Here is a 16,702-nt window from a genome sequence, read left to right as displayed (position 1 = left end):
CCTCCGGTTTACCTGGTCTTGCCAACTCTAGCTCTCGCAGCTCTTTTTTATGTTTATCAATCTCTTTTTCAAGGGTACATCTAACCCCCACTATCTCCAATATACAGCACCCACGAATAACAACTTTAAACTCATTCCACTCTGTCAGAGGGGATACTGTAGTAGCCTCATTTTCCTTAAAATAATTCACCACTCACGTTCCAATATTATCACGAAAAACTGGATCTTCCAAAGGCTCCAAGCACAATGCCAGTCTTGTATTTATGTCTGTTTTCTATTCCAGCCCACCAATAGTAAAACAGGATTATGGTCAGGGATTGTTCTGCAAAAATACTCTACATTTCCAACTTCACAATGCACTGGAGGATGACACAAACATGTATCCAATTGCAGATCATGCAGTCCCAAAAAAGTAAGAATAATCTCAATTTTCTCAGTGCATTCACCTCACGAGTCCTATAACTCTGCATCTTTGTTTCCAATTTCTAAATTGCCTAGCCACGCGATACACTGATGAATCCATCAGGGCAGTGTGCGATCCACCTTGGGCTGGGTCCCAATATAATTAAAATCGCCTTCTAAGAGGATATTCTGTGCCATATATGGTGCCAATATTCACCACGATCCCTGAAGAAACCCATCCTGATTAGAGTTAGGAGTATAGACCCCCCCCCCCCCCACTTATCTTTTTCCACTTTTGCATAATGAGCCATAGGACTTCCTAACCTACCTACCATCTCCCCAGTCCCTGGACAAGAAGGAACTCCCGTTTCCAAACCCGGGACAATAAGTAACTCACTCCCTAAAAATTTTTTGAAAAAAAGAAAACTTTTCATACTACATATAAGGGCAAATCCCATACACCCTCCTCACTGCCGCACCTCACAACATCCACCGAACATTCAGAATATAATTGCCCCATTTCCTACAATTACAATATTTATATTCTCCAATATTCTCAACATTTTTTCACAACACTTCTTGAAATTACATTGTGGCTATTTTTTCTTATTATTATTACTATTTTCCAATATCTTCAGAAGTGCCTGGTGTGACATGTGGCAGAGTCATTCCTGACTCATAGATGTGCTAGAAGTATCTGTTTCCGTTCGCTTCTTCAGTATTGTGTGTAAGGGGTTGCTTTGCAGTTCCTCTATGACCCCACCACCTCTCTAACCAGTTGTTTTTACTCCTGAAGAACCTAGAGAGGACTGCACCTCCGCCCCTCCTTCCCCCACCATCAGGCCCTTTATCTGTTTGCTTCTTGTTCTTAAGTCGTGCACCCATCCCTCTGGGGGAGTCTATCCACTCAAACCAGCTGGGGCAAAGTGAAAAACAGTGTCATACGGCCATATGTGGCAAGTAATTTAGCAGCAAACAACATTGCATATGTAATCGCCCTATCACAAAAGGTGCCTTTTGATCTCTGTAAAAGAGGCCCCTTGTTTTTTAACTTCCCTCGAACAATCATGGAATATCATTGCTCCCTGATTCTGTTCAATGATATCACCCTTTGTATGTGCCTGAGCTAAGATATGGTCCCGGTCTTTCTAATATAGCAATCTGACAATTACTGCCTTGCCGGCTCACCTGGTCATTGCAGACGTCCCGTTACCTGGTGTGTTCTTTCCAATGCATAATACTTGGAGCCCTAGCGGAGCCACAATCTCCCTCAACTATGTTTCCATAAAAGAAGTCATACCTGACAACCTCCCCCATCTAAACTAAAGCCAAGCAGTAACTAGAAAAGAAGGGTTTAACATTTTTTTTTCTTAAAGATCGTAGGGTCCTGGATACCACGCTAGGTCAGCTTTCCGACCAAAAGAGCTCCCGCCAAGCCCATGGCGGTTGAACCTAGGGATCTGCATCAATAATTGAGAGGAAAAAGGCAACTATCTCCCATGATTATAAAAGACAAATCTCTTCTGAAGATAGATCAGCCCTGAGCCATAGATGGCCTTATGGACAATAGTCAGCATTTTACATTTTATTTGAGACTCCAATGCAGGGTGTGTAAGTGAGCGCGCAATTTCGTTAGGAGGCGGCCACGGATACCCACAAAGAGTGCATTAGCATAGTCCAGGCCAGACAGGGTCAGGGCACGGACCACAGTTTCGTTGGCCGGTCTGGTAAGAAAAGGGAGAAACTTCCTCAACGCTTTCAAAGTGCCAAAACAGGTCCCAGCCAATTTCTTAACCTGTGTAGAAAAGTTCAAATTTTCATTGAACCATACCCCAGATTTTTTGCAGCATTTCTCCCTGCGCTGGGCAGGGGGCCACAGCCTCTCTGAAGTTGGCGGGAAATTAACACTCCTGGATTGCCTCTGACACCTCTAGCCATACTCACTCTGAGATGTACAATGGCCGGAAACCAGATTGTGCCGGGTGCAACAGACCCAAAGCCTCCACATGATTGGTAAGTTGATTTGTAACCACTCTCTCGCAGACCTTAGCCAAACTTGGCAAAAGCAAGATAGGGCAGGAGTTACTGGGTAGCAGCGGGTCAAGAGATGGCTTCTTAAGAAGAGGAAGAATTAAAGCCTGCTTCCAAGACACTGGGATGGCGGCCTCTCGAAGAGGCATGTTGCCCATTAAATTGACTTCGGGATTGATGAGGTCCGCAGCGGCAGCCAGGAGTCTGGCAGCACAAGGGTCAATAGGAGAACCTGACTTCAAAGCCTTAAGAATTTTAAGTGAGCAGGACAGATCTATTGTCATGGAAGTGGAGAACAGATTAGCGGGGCCGTAGCCAATGGCCCTAGTGGTGCGACCACAGCCACCCTGGTAGGGGCCGCAAAATAATCCTGTATACTGCGTATTTTGTCCAAGACAAACTTAGAAAGAATGTTGCGGCAAGAGCCTGAGCGCTAGGGGATATAAAGCTTTGCACAACCGCAAAAATGTCCTTTGAATTATTGTTCGCCAGGTCAATACGTGAAGTGACGTATCGACCTTTAGCTTTTCAATTTAACTTTAAGTGCAAGTTTAGCTTTCAGACATTAACCACTGGAGCGCCACGCCCTCTCCAATACTTTGTAGTCATATTTCAATGCTTTCAACTCAGTAGAAAACCAGGGCTTAGAAGGGGTCTCTCTTGTCAACTTAGGCCGGCGCGGGCAGATAGGGCAGACACCGAATCAGCAATCCAGTATGAAAACCTGGACACATTGCCCTCAAGGTCATCTTGAAGAGAGGGTCGGGAGAAAGCCAAAGAACTAATAAACTGGCGCGAGTCAATTTTGCTACAGGTCGGGCGATGTCAGCGGGCCCTTTCGTACAGGCCGCGTAACTTCCCAAGAGAAAAATATAGGGAAGTGGTCCGACCAAGAGACAGGCAAGGGCTTGCCAACCTGGATGGGAAAGTTCGAGCAAGTGTGGCCCCCTTGATGGGTAGGAAGGCTGACCTATTGAGAGAGCTGAGCCAAGTAGAGAGAGAGTCAAGAAAAACTGCAGAGTCACCCGCTTCGGGTTGATCGAGGTGATGGTTTACATCACCAAGAATCAAATAGTGCAAGAAGCGCAATGCATACTCAGCCGCAGCGTCCCCAGAAGATTTGAGGAAGGCGTCAACCGGGCCCGGGGATGATCTAGGAGGGAACCACCTAGAGTGAAGTGGGCTGACAGCTGCATGCTGAAGTCCAAAGTCTCACAATCACCACAGAGGCTAGATGTTTCACTATGTAGACCTCAATTATCCCTATGCAAAATGGACAGACCACATCTCCTCCAGACAGGGCGGTCCGCCCAATGAAATTTATATCCAGCGGGAGTGGCCAAGGCAATGATGGGGTTGGAAAAAATATTCAACCAGGTCTCAGTGACAAACAAAAGATCTAAAAGACTGTCAGAGACCAGGTCGGCTATGTCCACATAGTGCTTCCTCAATGATCTGGCATTGATCAGGGCAGCTCTGATGCACAGAGGCGTAGATGATTTCATAAGCGTGTTGCAAGGGGAGAGCTCAGGTGTAAAGGTGAAGCCAACGTCAGAACAAACAAAGTCCGAAATAGAAGGCAAAGAGTGGTCACCATGTGAAGAGCATGATGGGGGCTGAGGGTTTTTAAGTACCCACTCGAAAATTGAAGAATGTTACTGGTAGACGGCTCAACTCGGACAGCATTACTTGCCCTGAAAGCTAAGGGCGCAGACGGGCTTGCCTTAGGCGGACCGTTAGCGCGTCCGGGTAAAGGCCATTATTTCCTGGGTGATTTTGCTCAGAGAGCTTTCTGTACTTGTGACCCTCTCCACCAGATAACAATGGTCTTCTCTGAACAGTCTCTGCTCGGTCACAAGAGCATCAAACTTCCTCTCTAATGCTTCTTGTGAAGCAGCTATAGCCTGCAGAATAATGTCTAGCGTCCCTGCAGGGCAATTCTGACCATCTTCTTTTGCTCTCCCTTCTTCCACAACAACTGGTCGCATCCCCATTACTAGGCCATCCCCAGTTTATTTTTTCTTAGTAGTTTTTCCCGGTTGTGCCTCACACTCCAAACACTTAAACACGCTAAATATCTCAAGCTGTACTCATGGTGTTTTTTTGGTTTTGCCTCATGGTAGTGCGCGTATAAAGTCAAAGGGGTCCACAGTGCTTCAAAGCAAGAATGATATTGCTCTTAGTGCATGAAAACATTCACTTCAAACAAAGTGTGTATCTCAGCAGATAGCTGGAATGCAAGGCAACTAACTGCATGCGAGATGCTATCCCAAAATATTAAATGTTATGGGGGTCTATGGGGTAGCCTCAGTCGGACTTAGTTGGCAGCAAGAGCACTCAACTCACTGTTCCCTCACACTCCAGCATCATCCCGAACCGACCAAGGTGCTTAAAAATGGAGGAACTGGCCACAGCCATAGAGGAATTCTTTGCCACCAATGTTGGGTCGGTTGACTCGTTCTTGACCGTCTGGGAGGCCTTCAAGGCGTACATAAGGGGAGTCGCCATCTCTGAGCATGCGGGGGTCCTTAAATCTATATGGGGACGGCCAACGCTGCTGGAGAACAGGCTTAAGGACATTGAGACACGTCGTCTACAGGATCGTGGTGAGGGTTTGGCGTAGGAGCTTGCACAACCGCTGCGAGATTACCATGAAGAGGCTGACGCAGAGGTCAAGCATTTGGGGAAATACTACTGCGAATTCCTTTCGGAGAGGGGGAGCGTCCCGGGTCGGTTCTTGCACGGTTAGCCAAACAGCGCAGAAGTAGTACAGCGATTCCGGACATGAGATTCTTTCCCCCCCCCCCCGACAGATGAGCCCATGTCTGAGGGGCAGGTGGCGGACTGTTTGAGAGTACTATACTTTGCTATACGCCTACAGAGGCCTTGCTCTGGAGGAGCAGATTTCGGACTGACTCATATTGAGCTACCATGGCTACCTAAAACGCACCGCGAGTTTTTGGTACGGCCGTTTGAGCGCGAGGAAATTGTCTGGGCCCTATCGTCGATGAGGGCCGGGAGAGCGCCGGGCAGTGATGGTCTCACCGTGTCATTTTATAAATCGTTCTCCGACCTATTTATCCCCCCGACTATTGACGCTTGTTGAAAACATGGCAGAGACGGGTGAGATGCCCCCCACAATGTGTGAAGCTATAATTGTAGCTATTCTCAAACCTGGGAAACCCCATGGTGACTGCACTTCGTACCGTCTGTTCTCGTTACTGAATGTTGATGCCAACATCTTTGCAAAAGTTACCGCAAATCGCCTAAGTCCTATGGTCTCAACGTTACTTGCTCCGGAACAGGTGGGCTTCGTTCCCAGTCGTAACCTCACTTACAACTTAAGGACGGTGTTTGCGGCATTCCAACACACTCGACCAGAAGTCTCTGCCGTGGCGGTCTTTTTGGACATGGAAAAGGCCTTAGACTCTGTCGAGTGGCCTTTCCTGTGCCACGTCTTGCGCCGAATGGGGGTGGGGGAGCTCTTCATCCAACTACTGAACACGCTGTATGCTTCCCTAAACGGCTCTGGTCTGTATTGGGTCGCTTACCACAGACCCCTTTAATATTGGTTGCGGCACTAGGCAGGGATGTCCCCTTTCTCCTATACTCTACGCTTTGGTGGCCGAGCCTCTTGCGTGCGCTTTGCGAGATTACCATGGACATAGGGGTATCCGATTTCCCACATACAACTTGATAGTGTCCACAAATGCGGACGACACATTATTGTATGTGCGTGACCCGGAAATGAACCTGCCACCGGTGCTACGTGAGGTTGTCCTATTCAGTTCCCTTTCGGGCATCTATGTAAATTGGACACAAACGCTCATGTTTCTGCTCACGCCTGCCACACAGCGTTTCGAACCAGATTATCCTATACAGTGGACAACGGATGCGGTACAATATTTGGGGATCCGATTGCACACTTATTCGGAGGTGGTCCTTCGAGAGAACTATGGGGTGGCAGTCTCTAAGCTGGAGGAGGATGCGACTAGGTGGATAGCACTCCCTTTGTCCTTGATGGGCCGTATTTCCCTTATCAAAATGATAGTGCTCCCTCGCTTCTTAAACAACCCCGAGTTGCGTGGGACATCCTCATTCGCCCCTATGAGGAGGGCGGACTGAATGCTCCGGACTTGGAGTTTTACTACCGAGCTGCGCAGGGTGCACATGCGTATCGTATGCGTATTGGTAAATGGCTGCCATCGTTTGCTGCATTTTAAGATTTTAAATAGGGTTTATTACACCCCAGAATGGCTTTTCCGATAGGGACTACGAGAGAGCTCTAGCTGTGAGCGATGCAGACTTTTGCATCTCTCCTGATTTGATTTGATTTTGTTTGTGGTCCTACTCGAGAATCTCTGCCTTTTGGGGGGGCAGTTTATGGAGAAGTGAATAGAGTCACTGCACTCTCTTTGGCCCCTACACCGCTGCTGGCTATTTTAGGGTACTCTAAGACTATAGCGACAGAACATAGAAGACTTCTTGACATGGCCTTTCTTGGTAGCTTGGCTGTGAGCAAGCAGGCTTAACTTCAAAAGACAGGTATATAAAGCCTTAAAAAAAAGTAATTCAGTAAATAATTAAGACACAATGCATAATACAAATCCAACACCAACTTATAAAAATAGGAAATATTTTTATCTTTAAAACAACATAAAAATGACAAACATCCAATGTAGGAAACCGGAGATATGAATTTTAAAAGATTTAGCCATTTCGTGCACATAGAAACTATAGCACCCTATCGGGACATCTAGTCACGATAGACTGGGTCAAAGTCAAAGTATCAGGCCGACCGTGATGGAGCTCTGCTTGGCTACCACTCGCGTTAGGTCCCGGTCACAAACTTTTCTGGAGCTTTTCCTCCCGCGGTCCCTCGATGCTCTTCACCAGGCCAGATTCAGTGAGGGTTCGCTGGCCTCGAATTTAGACTACTCCTGGTCAAACTCTGGAAGTAGGATCTACTGGGCTTTTCAGTGGGACGGCAGGCCGGCTCGCGGTCAAAGGCAGGTGGCTTGGCTGGCCTGGTTGAGTGGGTCCCCTTGTTGAGGACTTCAGTTTCCACAATCTACTTGGACAAAACCCTTACAAATCCACTGGTAGTTCTCCAGGTTGAGGATCCTTGGTGGTGATGTTCCAGGTGAGATCTGTTAACTTGTAGCTTGCAGGAAGTCCACACTTTAGTCCGTTTACAGCAAGGTAATCCACAGGCTGTAGTTTCAGAAGGTGCAGTCTTCAGAGTGCAGGCCTTAAGAAATGCACATCAAACTTCCAGCATGGCAGTCTTGCTTTCTTAAGTTTCAAACAGCAGATCTGAGGGGCTCAGCCCTTCTCGTACACTTATTCCAACTTCTCTGGCTCAAGCAGGAGGTCACTCCTGTCCAGTGGGCTGCAGGGTACCACCCAAAGGTCTGACCACTCCCTACAGTGTGGCACTATTTTGTCCCAGAGTGCACCAATTCTTCCAAATTCATAATGGCTGATTTTCCAGCAGGGAGAGAACAGCCGACTAAACATACCCCTAGGATGGCTAATATCCTTAGTCTCTCCCCCTTGCATCTGCTCATTCCTTCCTTAATCCTAGCATCTGTCTGGGGTCAACAAGGGCAAAGTTGTAAATGACACTGGGGTCCTCCCCTTTCCTTGAAGTCCATGGTTTACGACTCCTCCCCCAGCTCTGGCATTTGTGTGCAACAGGACACTGCCCTCCCAGCAGAGCTGGTCAACCCTAGGGGCTCTTTATCGCCTCTTCAAAGCAGCTTGGCTAATCCACTTAACTATGACCAATCAGGACAGACCACTGGAAGGCTGAATCTGGACTTAAAAACAAGAAAGTCCGATAACTTCTTGTATGTACCGTCTAGGAGAAATTCAACAATATTATATTGTTGGATTTATCAATAGCATTCTGGGAAGACCTTGAATGGTACTATTAGCCTTCTCCTATCAAGAGTTATAAGTTAATAACATTTTGCAGGTTAGTACTCTGCCTACACCCAACCCTGGTATACCCAAGGGAGACTTTAGGTGTTCTGAATATAAAGAAACATTGCAGATCCTCCCTCCACAGTTCTCCTAGCACCAAAGTCAAGTTTGTGCAGCACTTTAGCACAATGAGGGGAGTGAAATGTGCAATTTCACTTAACCCAGGGCACATAAAACAAATGTTATCAGGGTCCACCTTAAAGATACTGGACCCACCACCCCTGGGATACCTAGGGGTACCCAATATGCCCAAAAATAGTAAGTTATCTATTTTTAAGTGCCCCAAACACCAAAGTCTAGTTTGGGCACAATTTACTTTTTAAAAGCAGTCCTGCAACAAAGGGCTACTTTTAAACTGGTCTCAGGATCAGCAGTGCACACATGCAAGCACAGAAAAGGGCTGCTGGCCTCTAAACTAACATGCCCTATTATATACTAGCGACTGAGATGTAGTTTCGATCCCCCTGCCTAATTATTTACTAGGGCCCTATGGGGTAGGTCAAGTCAATCACAGGGGTACCCCAACCCATAGTGTACCCTAGTATATGTATGTGTTTACACTGAATTCTAAATGTCTTTCAGCATAGCACTGGCCCTGGGCCTGGTTAGGCAGAGCCCAGTGTCAGTCAGAGTTAGTTACCACCAGTACCAGTCAGCAAAAAGTTGGGGGTGCCCAGCACAGGATGACTTTGCAACAGATATAGTTCATGTATTATGGGAATGTTCTAGAAAACATTTTTTGTGGTCACAAATTGAAAGTTGTTTTAAGAAATACTAACCTTTTCACTTCTCTCTTAATCCTCGATTATCATTACTACATGATATAACAGGTCTGACTTCTATTTCTACACATACTTCGCTTTCTACAGATCTAAGTTAGCTAAAATCAATAGATTGCCTTTTTGGAAATCAGATACTGTTCTGACATTTAACTCCTGGTTGAAAATGAGGTTTAAAGTGGCATATTTTGAGAAAATGATCTATAAACTGAATAATAATTTGACTAATTTTGACTCTAAATGGGGCCATTTTCTGGGAATGTGAAGCATATTTATGTTTTGAAGTGTTACATTATTCGTATCAGAATTTCTTTTGAAGAGGTCTGCTTGAATCATCACGAAAGATTGTTTATGTAGATACTCTGTTTCTTGAATCCATTTATGACTATTACTATACAAGTGTTGCACTCTTGTTGTTTTTGTAATGCATGTATATATATATTGTTTTATTGTAGTTACCTTTCTTTTATATTTGAAAATTCAATAAAGAATGTGGAGGGTGGGGGGGCAGGGGTGGGAGCCAGAAAGGTTGCTGGGGCAAAAGTTAAAACAATGCACGTCCAACATACTTTCCACATATGGCAGTTGTAGTGGTTTGTGGGAAATATTCAAAGCTCTCAAACTGTGCCAAAATGTTTAGCATGTATACATCTTTATCATCCTGGAACTTTTTAATAATGCGTTGGCAACAGTGTGACCATCAATGACATCACATGTACTTTAATTATGTTGTCTGTAATTTCATAAGCAGTGGCTGGCAATCCACATGTTATGGTTTGCATAGCATTCGCTAACGGGCAAATTTCTCTGTTTTTGGCTTAGTTTTGGAACAATAAGTTCACTTTATATGTGTGTTTTTCAGTAATATAAAAGCCAGTTTTAAAGTATGATAACGCTTTTAAGACAAAGAATGCACATACAGCGGGACCACCAGGTGGAGGGAAGCCATAATCTACATGATGTAGTGGGTAAAGAAATGCGTAGGCATTCAAGAAGAAAAAAAATGTCAGTGTTAGATCTGCGATTATACAGGCACTTTGACCAAGGTGCCTGCTTGTAAATTCCATTGTACTCCGATACGCGTAAGGCTACCTTCCCAGCTAATGCTGTGGGTTATAATAATGTGTAGGTTATTTGTTAAACTATAAAATAATAACAATAAGATTCTTGTAATTGTAAGAGTGGCTTTAGGAGGGAAGGATAAAACAAGCATTTACAATGCAATGGTCTCGGCATTATTAAAGGTAAAGTTAGTGGCATTGCTCATGACATTTTTTTTCATTTTCTTTTAAAACAAAAATAAATGGTATTGTCATTTACAATGGCAATAGGTGAGCATTAGACAGTAGTAGAGAGTATTCCCGGACACTCTCTAATGCTCACCTATTGCCATTGTAAATGACAACACCATTTATTTTTGGGTTTTTTTTAAAAAAAAAATGGAAAAAAATGTCATGAGCAATGCCAATAGCTCTACCTTTAATAATGCCGAGACCATTGCATTGTAAATGCTTGTTTTTAGAAGTTGCTGACAGAGGGATTGGTCCACAGTGATTGTGTTTTTTGTTTTCTTGAATCTTGGTGTTTGTGGAAGCAAATTGTCTAATCTTTTAAGGGTGTTGCCTCCTTGCGATGGTCAGGTTTTGTACAATGTAGAGAATTATCAGAAATAGAATTTTGTATGCGATGCAAGCAAATTTACAAAATATTCTTGCTTCAATTGGGTAACCGCATCAGTGACAACAGTATTGGTCGAAAACTGGGCAAACTTTCTCTTATTGGTAGCTGTCCTAGCTTTTTTATTTTTTGTGCATATTTATATAGCGCAAACTCCACCCAAAGGTATTGGAGCGCTTTACACGAGCACTGGTTAATCAAACATTCAGGCACAGGGAGATTAAGCAATTTGCCCAGAATCACGACGCGACGCGACCCCCAGGTTCGAACCCTGTTTTCCAGGGCCAAAGTCGGCAGCTCTGGCCCTCAGACCACATCCTTTCCCAGCTTGGACAAGGAGGGTTGCTTTTAAGGGTTCTGGGTGTACATCTAGAATCTCAGCTAGAAGGTAATTTCTGTAGTGAATCAGGAACAGTGCAAATGAGTGGATATTTACTTTTAAATCTACTACAGGTATATCAGTTTGATTCTAAGGAGGAGCGTAGGTTGAAATTGTTCCTCTTTCCCATGTTGTTCATGTGTAACTAAATATGAGGTTTAATTAAATAAAGGCAAGTGACTTTGAAGACTCGAAGGCTGTGAAGTTGAAATTCACAGCAGTGATTTCATGGCTGCAGGGGGACAGTGCAGTTCGGTGGTGATTAGGAGACACTCAGGACAGCGGGGCTCAGCCTCTTTCTCATTTAGATGCATGACTATTATATCAAATACGGCTGAGAGATCTGGAAGGGTCATTAGGCATGCAAAACCTCGGTCCAGGATCCGAAGGCCATCATCGACTCTTTTGAATGTTGTGTGTGTCACACAGCTGCCCTCTGGCTGGGACCCTGATGACTTCTCATGAAGTGGGTACTTTGTTTGAGTGATTTAAGAAGATGACATGTTTGCAATAAAGCAGGATGGAGGTGATTATCTTTGTGTTCTGGGGCGTACACGACAATTCAGGGGGGCAGTTTCAAAATTAATTGTTCTGTTTTTTGTGTTGCATTTTTATACAGCGCCAACTCAAGCCCATGGTATTGGAGCGCTTTACGCGAGTACCAGTTGCCTTACATACAGACATATTTATTTTTATATTTTGAGGCACAGGGAGAGATTTCCCTTGAATCACAGGATGCTTGAGCCGCCCGCCACGCTCGATCCTAGGTCCCTCGCTTCAAGGTCGGCCACTCTAGCAGTTACGCCACATCAGTCTGGCATACTTACAACATAAAACCTGAGGATTTCCTCTAGGAGGAGTGGAAACTGTACATAGACCTTATTCAGAAAAATACTCGTGAATTGCACTAGAGACCTAATTCACTTTACACTCTCGAAGTCAACTTACACTCTCGACACATCTAATCTCGAGCACTTGCTTCTGTTAAAAGCAGCTCTTCTTCTGCAGACCTGCCCGTGTACTCGTCATGCCTTCGTCAGGGTGCATCCATTATAAATGCAGCACCTTATCCACTGTGCACGCTTTCATTGCTGTTCCAGGGTCCGGACTACAGATCCCAGACTGCCTTGCGGCTTGAATGGAGCTGTGCTTCCACAGCCTGGCCACAGCGGGCATCCTCGCCCGGAAGAGGTCGGACTAGGTCTCTAGTGTCAGGTGGGTGGGAAATCCCTCCACCGGGCAAGCGAGGTGTGACCCTTCTGACCTCTGCTGTGGGGCCATTAATGAGGGGGATCTCGAAAGTGGCGGTTGAAATGTCGTGTATGTGCGGCCACAAACCAGGGGCAGATATGAGCGACCCCCACTGGAGCCCGGCTTATGCTGCGCGGACTCTGCAGACTGGGGGGGTGGGAGTCCTCAAAGGAGGGCTCGGGAACCGACAGAGGCACAAAACAACCGAGCGTGCCCTGGGCTTGCCTCTAGCTGCAGTGGACTCGGGCCGCCAAGCGTTTGGGGGGGGCTGAGCTGAACCTATTGCCCGATGATCATCAATCATGCGGATTCCAGGTGGCATGGGTTTAAATAAACATCAAGCTCCTCGGATGATTGTTTGCAGCGTCTGGGGGGGGGCGGGATACTATGGGAACAAAGACACGGACAGCGGGAGGGGGCGGGAAAAAAGACGACGAGGAAAGAGCAGCCTAATTACACGGAGGCAAGCTCCGTCTTTTTCGGATTTGGGGGCGTGTTCAGTGGGTGTGGCTAAAAAGTGGAAAGAAGAACACCGAACACACCTCCAAATCCGAAAAGGACGGAGCCTATTCGGAGTGACGGCTCTCTCCTCCAATGGCTGGCCTCGATTTAGGAAGCCAGCCAATGGGAGAGAGCCAAAATTAGAGGCGGGATGAAGAGCCCCTCTAAGAAACATAAGATCTCGCTACTTCCGGTTCTGACGAACCGGATAGTACCTCGACCTAAAAAAAGAAGTGCTGTCGGGCTCATGTCAAAGAGTCAGGCTTTGTTTTTCTAAACTGCAATTGGTCAGATTCAGATTTGAACTGCAATGGTAAGGAGCTCTCCACGTTTCTTGATCTAACTCTGAAAGCTCTCCAGTCCTATCTTGCCAGTTCAAACTTGGGGATCGAGAAGGCACAGAACAGATTTTGCCTGGTATCTGAAAAGCCTAGATAACATTAGCTAGACTTGGGGGTGTAACAGGGGTGACGTCTGGAAGCATGCCACGCTCCTACCCCTAAAGAAAAAACCAAAATGGGGATCCAGAAGACCTCACTAATCTCCGCCCAATATCTCTATTAGCTGCCCCGGGAATAATGTTGGAAAAAGTCATACAGCGCCAACTGAGCAAATTTGTAGAAATAAACAATATCCTTCATGAAACACAGTCTGGCTTCCGGCCCGGCTTTAGCACAGAAACTGCGCTGATTGAGGTGGCCGAGTCAGTAAGGTGGTCGATGGATTCAGGTAACTCAGCAACGCTGGTACTCCTGGATCTGTCGGCCGCCTTCGATACGGTGGACCACGCCAGACTACTCAACCGGCTGGCTGAGATAGGTATTCAGGATAGGGCGCTGGGTTGGATACAATCCTACCTATCCCAGAGAACTCAGAAGGTGGCACTTGGGACGATCTCTTCTACACCCGAGACCCTCAGTTGTGGAGTTCCTCAAGGGTCGGCCCTCAGCCCCCTTTTGTTCAACATCTACCTGGCTCCTCTCTTTACGTTAATTGCCAACTGGGGTGTCAAGGCAATCGCGTATGCCGACGACACCCAGTTGGTATTTCCGTACTCTGAGATGACGCGGGAGTCCTTTTCAAATTTCAAAGGCTGTCTTCAGGATATAGCACACTGGATGAACACAAATAAATTAAAACTCAATGCCAATAAGTCCGAAGTCATCTTCTTTGGCAAGGGTCCCTCCCCTGCCTCAGAACTCTGGTGGCCGACGGAGATGGGCCCGGCCCCTTCACCCAGTCACACGGCAAAAAATTTTGGAGTGAGATGGGATGATAGCATGTCCTTCACATCCCATATCCAACAAGTCGCCGGATGCTGCCTGAGCAAACTGAGAAATCTCCGAAAAATCCCGAGACTCCTTCCGGAGAGCTGCCGGAAAACGGTTATCCATGCGACTGTCACCTCACGGCTGGATTATGCCAACGGTCTCTACCTAGGCCTCCCAAAATACCTGACTCACAAGCTTCAGGTAGTTCAAAATGCGGCTGCGAGACTGTTACTGCGAATCCCTTTCAAGCAGTCAGTCTCTCCGCATCTTAGATCCCTGCACTGGCTGCCAGTTGCCAGCAGAATTAAATTTAAAGCCCTGACACTCGCATTTCGATCTCTGCATGGCTCCTGTCCACAATACCTGAAAAACCGCCTCCGGAGATACTCACAAACCCGCGCACTACGGTCCAACTGCCGGGTTCAATTGGCCGTCCCGCGCACGAAAAAGGCCCGACTAGGCGGTCGGACTTTTTCGGCAAACGTCTCCACTCTGTGGAACTCCCTACCACAAGAAATCCAACAGGCCCCTTCTGAACCCTGCTTCAAGAAACTGCTAAAAACTTGGCTTTTCACCCAGCCATGCTAGCTTTCCTATCTTTAGCCCCAGGTCATCTGTGTTCTACTAGCGCCGGGACACCTCCTAGCGAGGTAGCTGTTCGCGCTGTATAAAATCCAGTATTATTATTATTATTATTATTATTATTAACAGGCAGGCAGCATAATGCACATGGTTTTAAATATCGGTTTCTTTATAGGAAGCCAATGGATTGGTTTACTGGTGTATGAAACCGGGTAAAATTTCTGTAAATCAAATAAAACCCCAAATACGGTCTTTTGGCAGGGATGTGATTACTAGGCAGGGTAATCACCCTACTCACCAAAACATAATAATAGCAGTCTAGCTATGTGGGGAGGACTTTATGGGGTTCAGAACATGATCTTGAACGCAAATAGCCATGGTCACTTCAGCTGCCATCCTCAAGACTCCTGGTGAGAGGTAAAGCAGGCTTCACAGCTGTTGCCTGTGTTTTGGATCTCTTTCAGCTGTTAGAAGGCTCCCACGTGTACAAGGATCAGAAGAGCTAGCTAGCAGGGCTTCAGCAGGACCTTCGGGTTTAGTACCTGCCAAGACGCAGGATTTCTATTGCATTCTCATTCGGTGGCGCCAGAGGACTTGAACTTGGCATCCACAGAGGTACACAGAGTTATAATCTTTATTTTTACAAGCACTACAGAAGGTTTTAGACAGAGTATTTTCATTTTTTTTCTGTAAACAAACTTTATTCATTTACAGCTCATTAGCTAGTACCATATTAAGGCTGAAACAGTGCACACTGCAATGACGAATTACTTAGCATCATTTACATGAGTGATTATACATTCTTAGGAGCGTCGTCTCGTCTGAGGTCTCCGTGTTGGACAGTGCTCCTGTGGTCATCCACCTTAACAACAGTTCTAGGAGATTTGTGATCTAAGGGGCACATGCATCAACCTATTTAGGAAGTGCAAACGGTGCGAATCGGTAAATTCGGCCGTTTGCACTTCCTAAATACGTTTTTGGGATGCATCATGCATTTTTGTGAAAATCGCTATTTTTAGCGATTTCCAAAAATGCGATTGCTTTTAAGGAATCGCAATTTTGCGATTCCTTAAAAGCAATGCATCATTGTTTTGAAATTTGCGAATTTCAAAATAGGGGGTGCAAATTACCACGAGGTTGAACCTCGTGGTAATTTGCAAAAATGTTTTAAATATGCACAAAAATGCATTTTTTAAAGTGTAATGTTACAGACACACATGTCCTTAGGACATGTGTGTGTGAAACATGCACTTAAAAATACATTACAGAGGTGCAGGGGGGGTCCTTTGAACCCCCCCCCCCTGCACCCATGTAATGCATGAACAAATTGCTATTCTAAAAAAGAAAAATCGCAATTTGAAAATGCCTTCCCATTGATTCTTATGGGCCTTTTGGCCCATAGGAATCAATGGGAATTGCGAATTCGCAATTTAGTATTCCCATAATATTTGCGATTCGGTAAAAATTGCGATTTTTACCGATTCTCAAATATTATGGGGAAAAAATCATGCATCCCATTTTGCAATTCCTAATTTGCGATTCCCTAAAAATGGCAAATTAATAATTGCAAAATCAAACAATGATGCATGTGGCCCTATATCTCTACCTGGGGAATCAACTCCATAAGCATCCGTGCTAGTCCTTACTCTTACCTATCCCAACAGTCAATGGGTTAACAAAATAACCCCTTCCTCCCACCGTCAGACATGTCGCTCCATCCTTCACCTCTCAGTGTTGAGAATTATTCAAACTTTTAGGGCATCTGGCAACACAGTTCAAGAAAGCAGACTTCCGCACTAGGGAAGCCACCATGTAGTACCCACTGCTCATCACCTGAGTCA

General features: G+C 45.7%; 1 protein-coding gene across 1 annotated transcript in view; it reads right to left on the bottom strand.

Moving 5' to 3' along the window:
- PPAT (phosphoribosyl pyrophosphate amidotransferase) overlaps positions 1-16,702 on the bottom strand; it is a 335,241-nt gene that overhangs the window by 280,649 nt on the left and 37,890 nt on the right. The window lies entirely within an intron of this gene.

This window comes from Lissotriton vulgaris, chromosome 3_1, assembly GCF_964263255.1.
Source record: "Lissotriton vulgaris chromosome 3_1, aLisVul1.2, whole genome shotgun sequence".
NCBI lineage: Eukaryota > Metazoa > Chordata > Amphibia > Caudata > Salamandridae > Lissotriton > Lissotriton vulgaris.
This window is presented reverse-complemented; position numbering and strand designations above follow the sequence as displayed.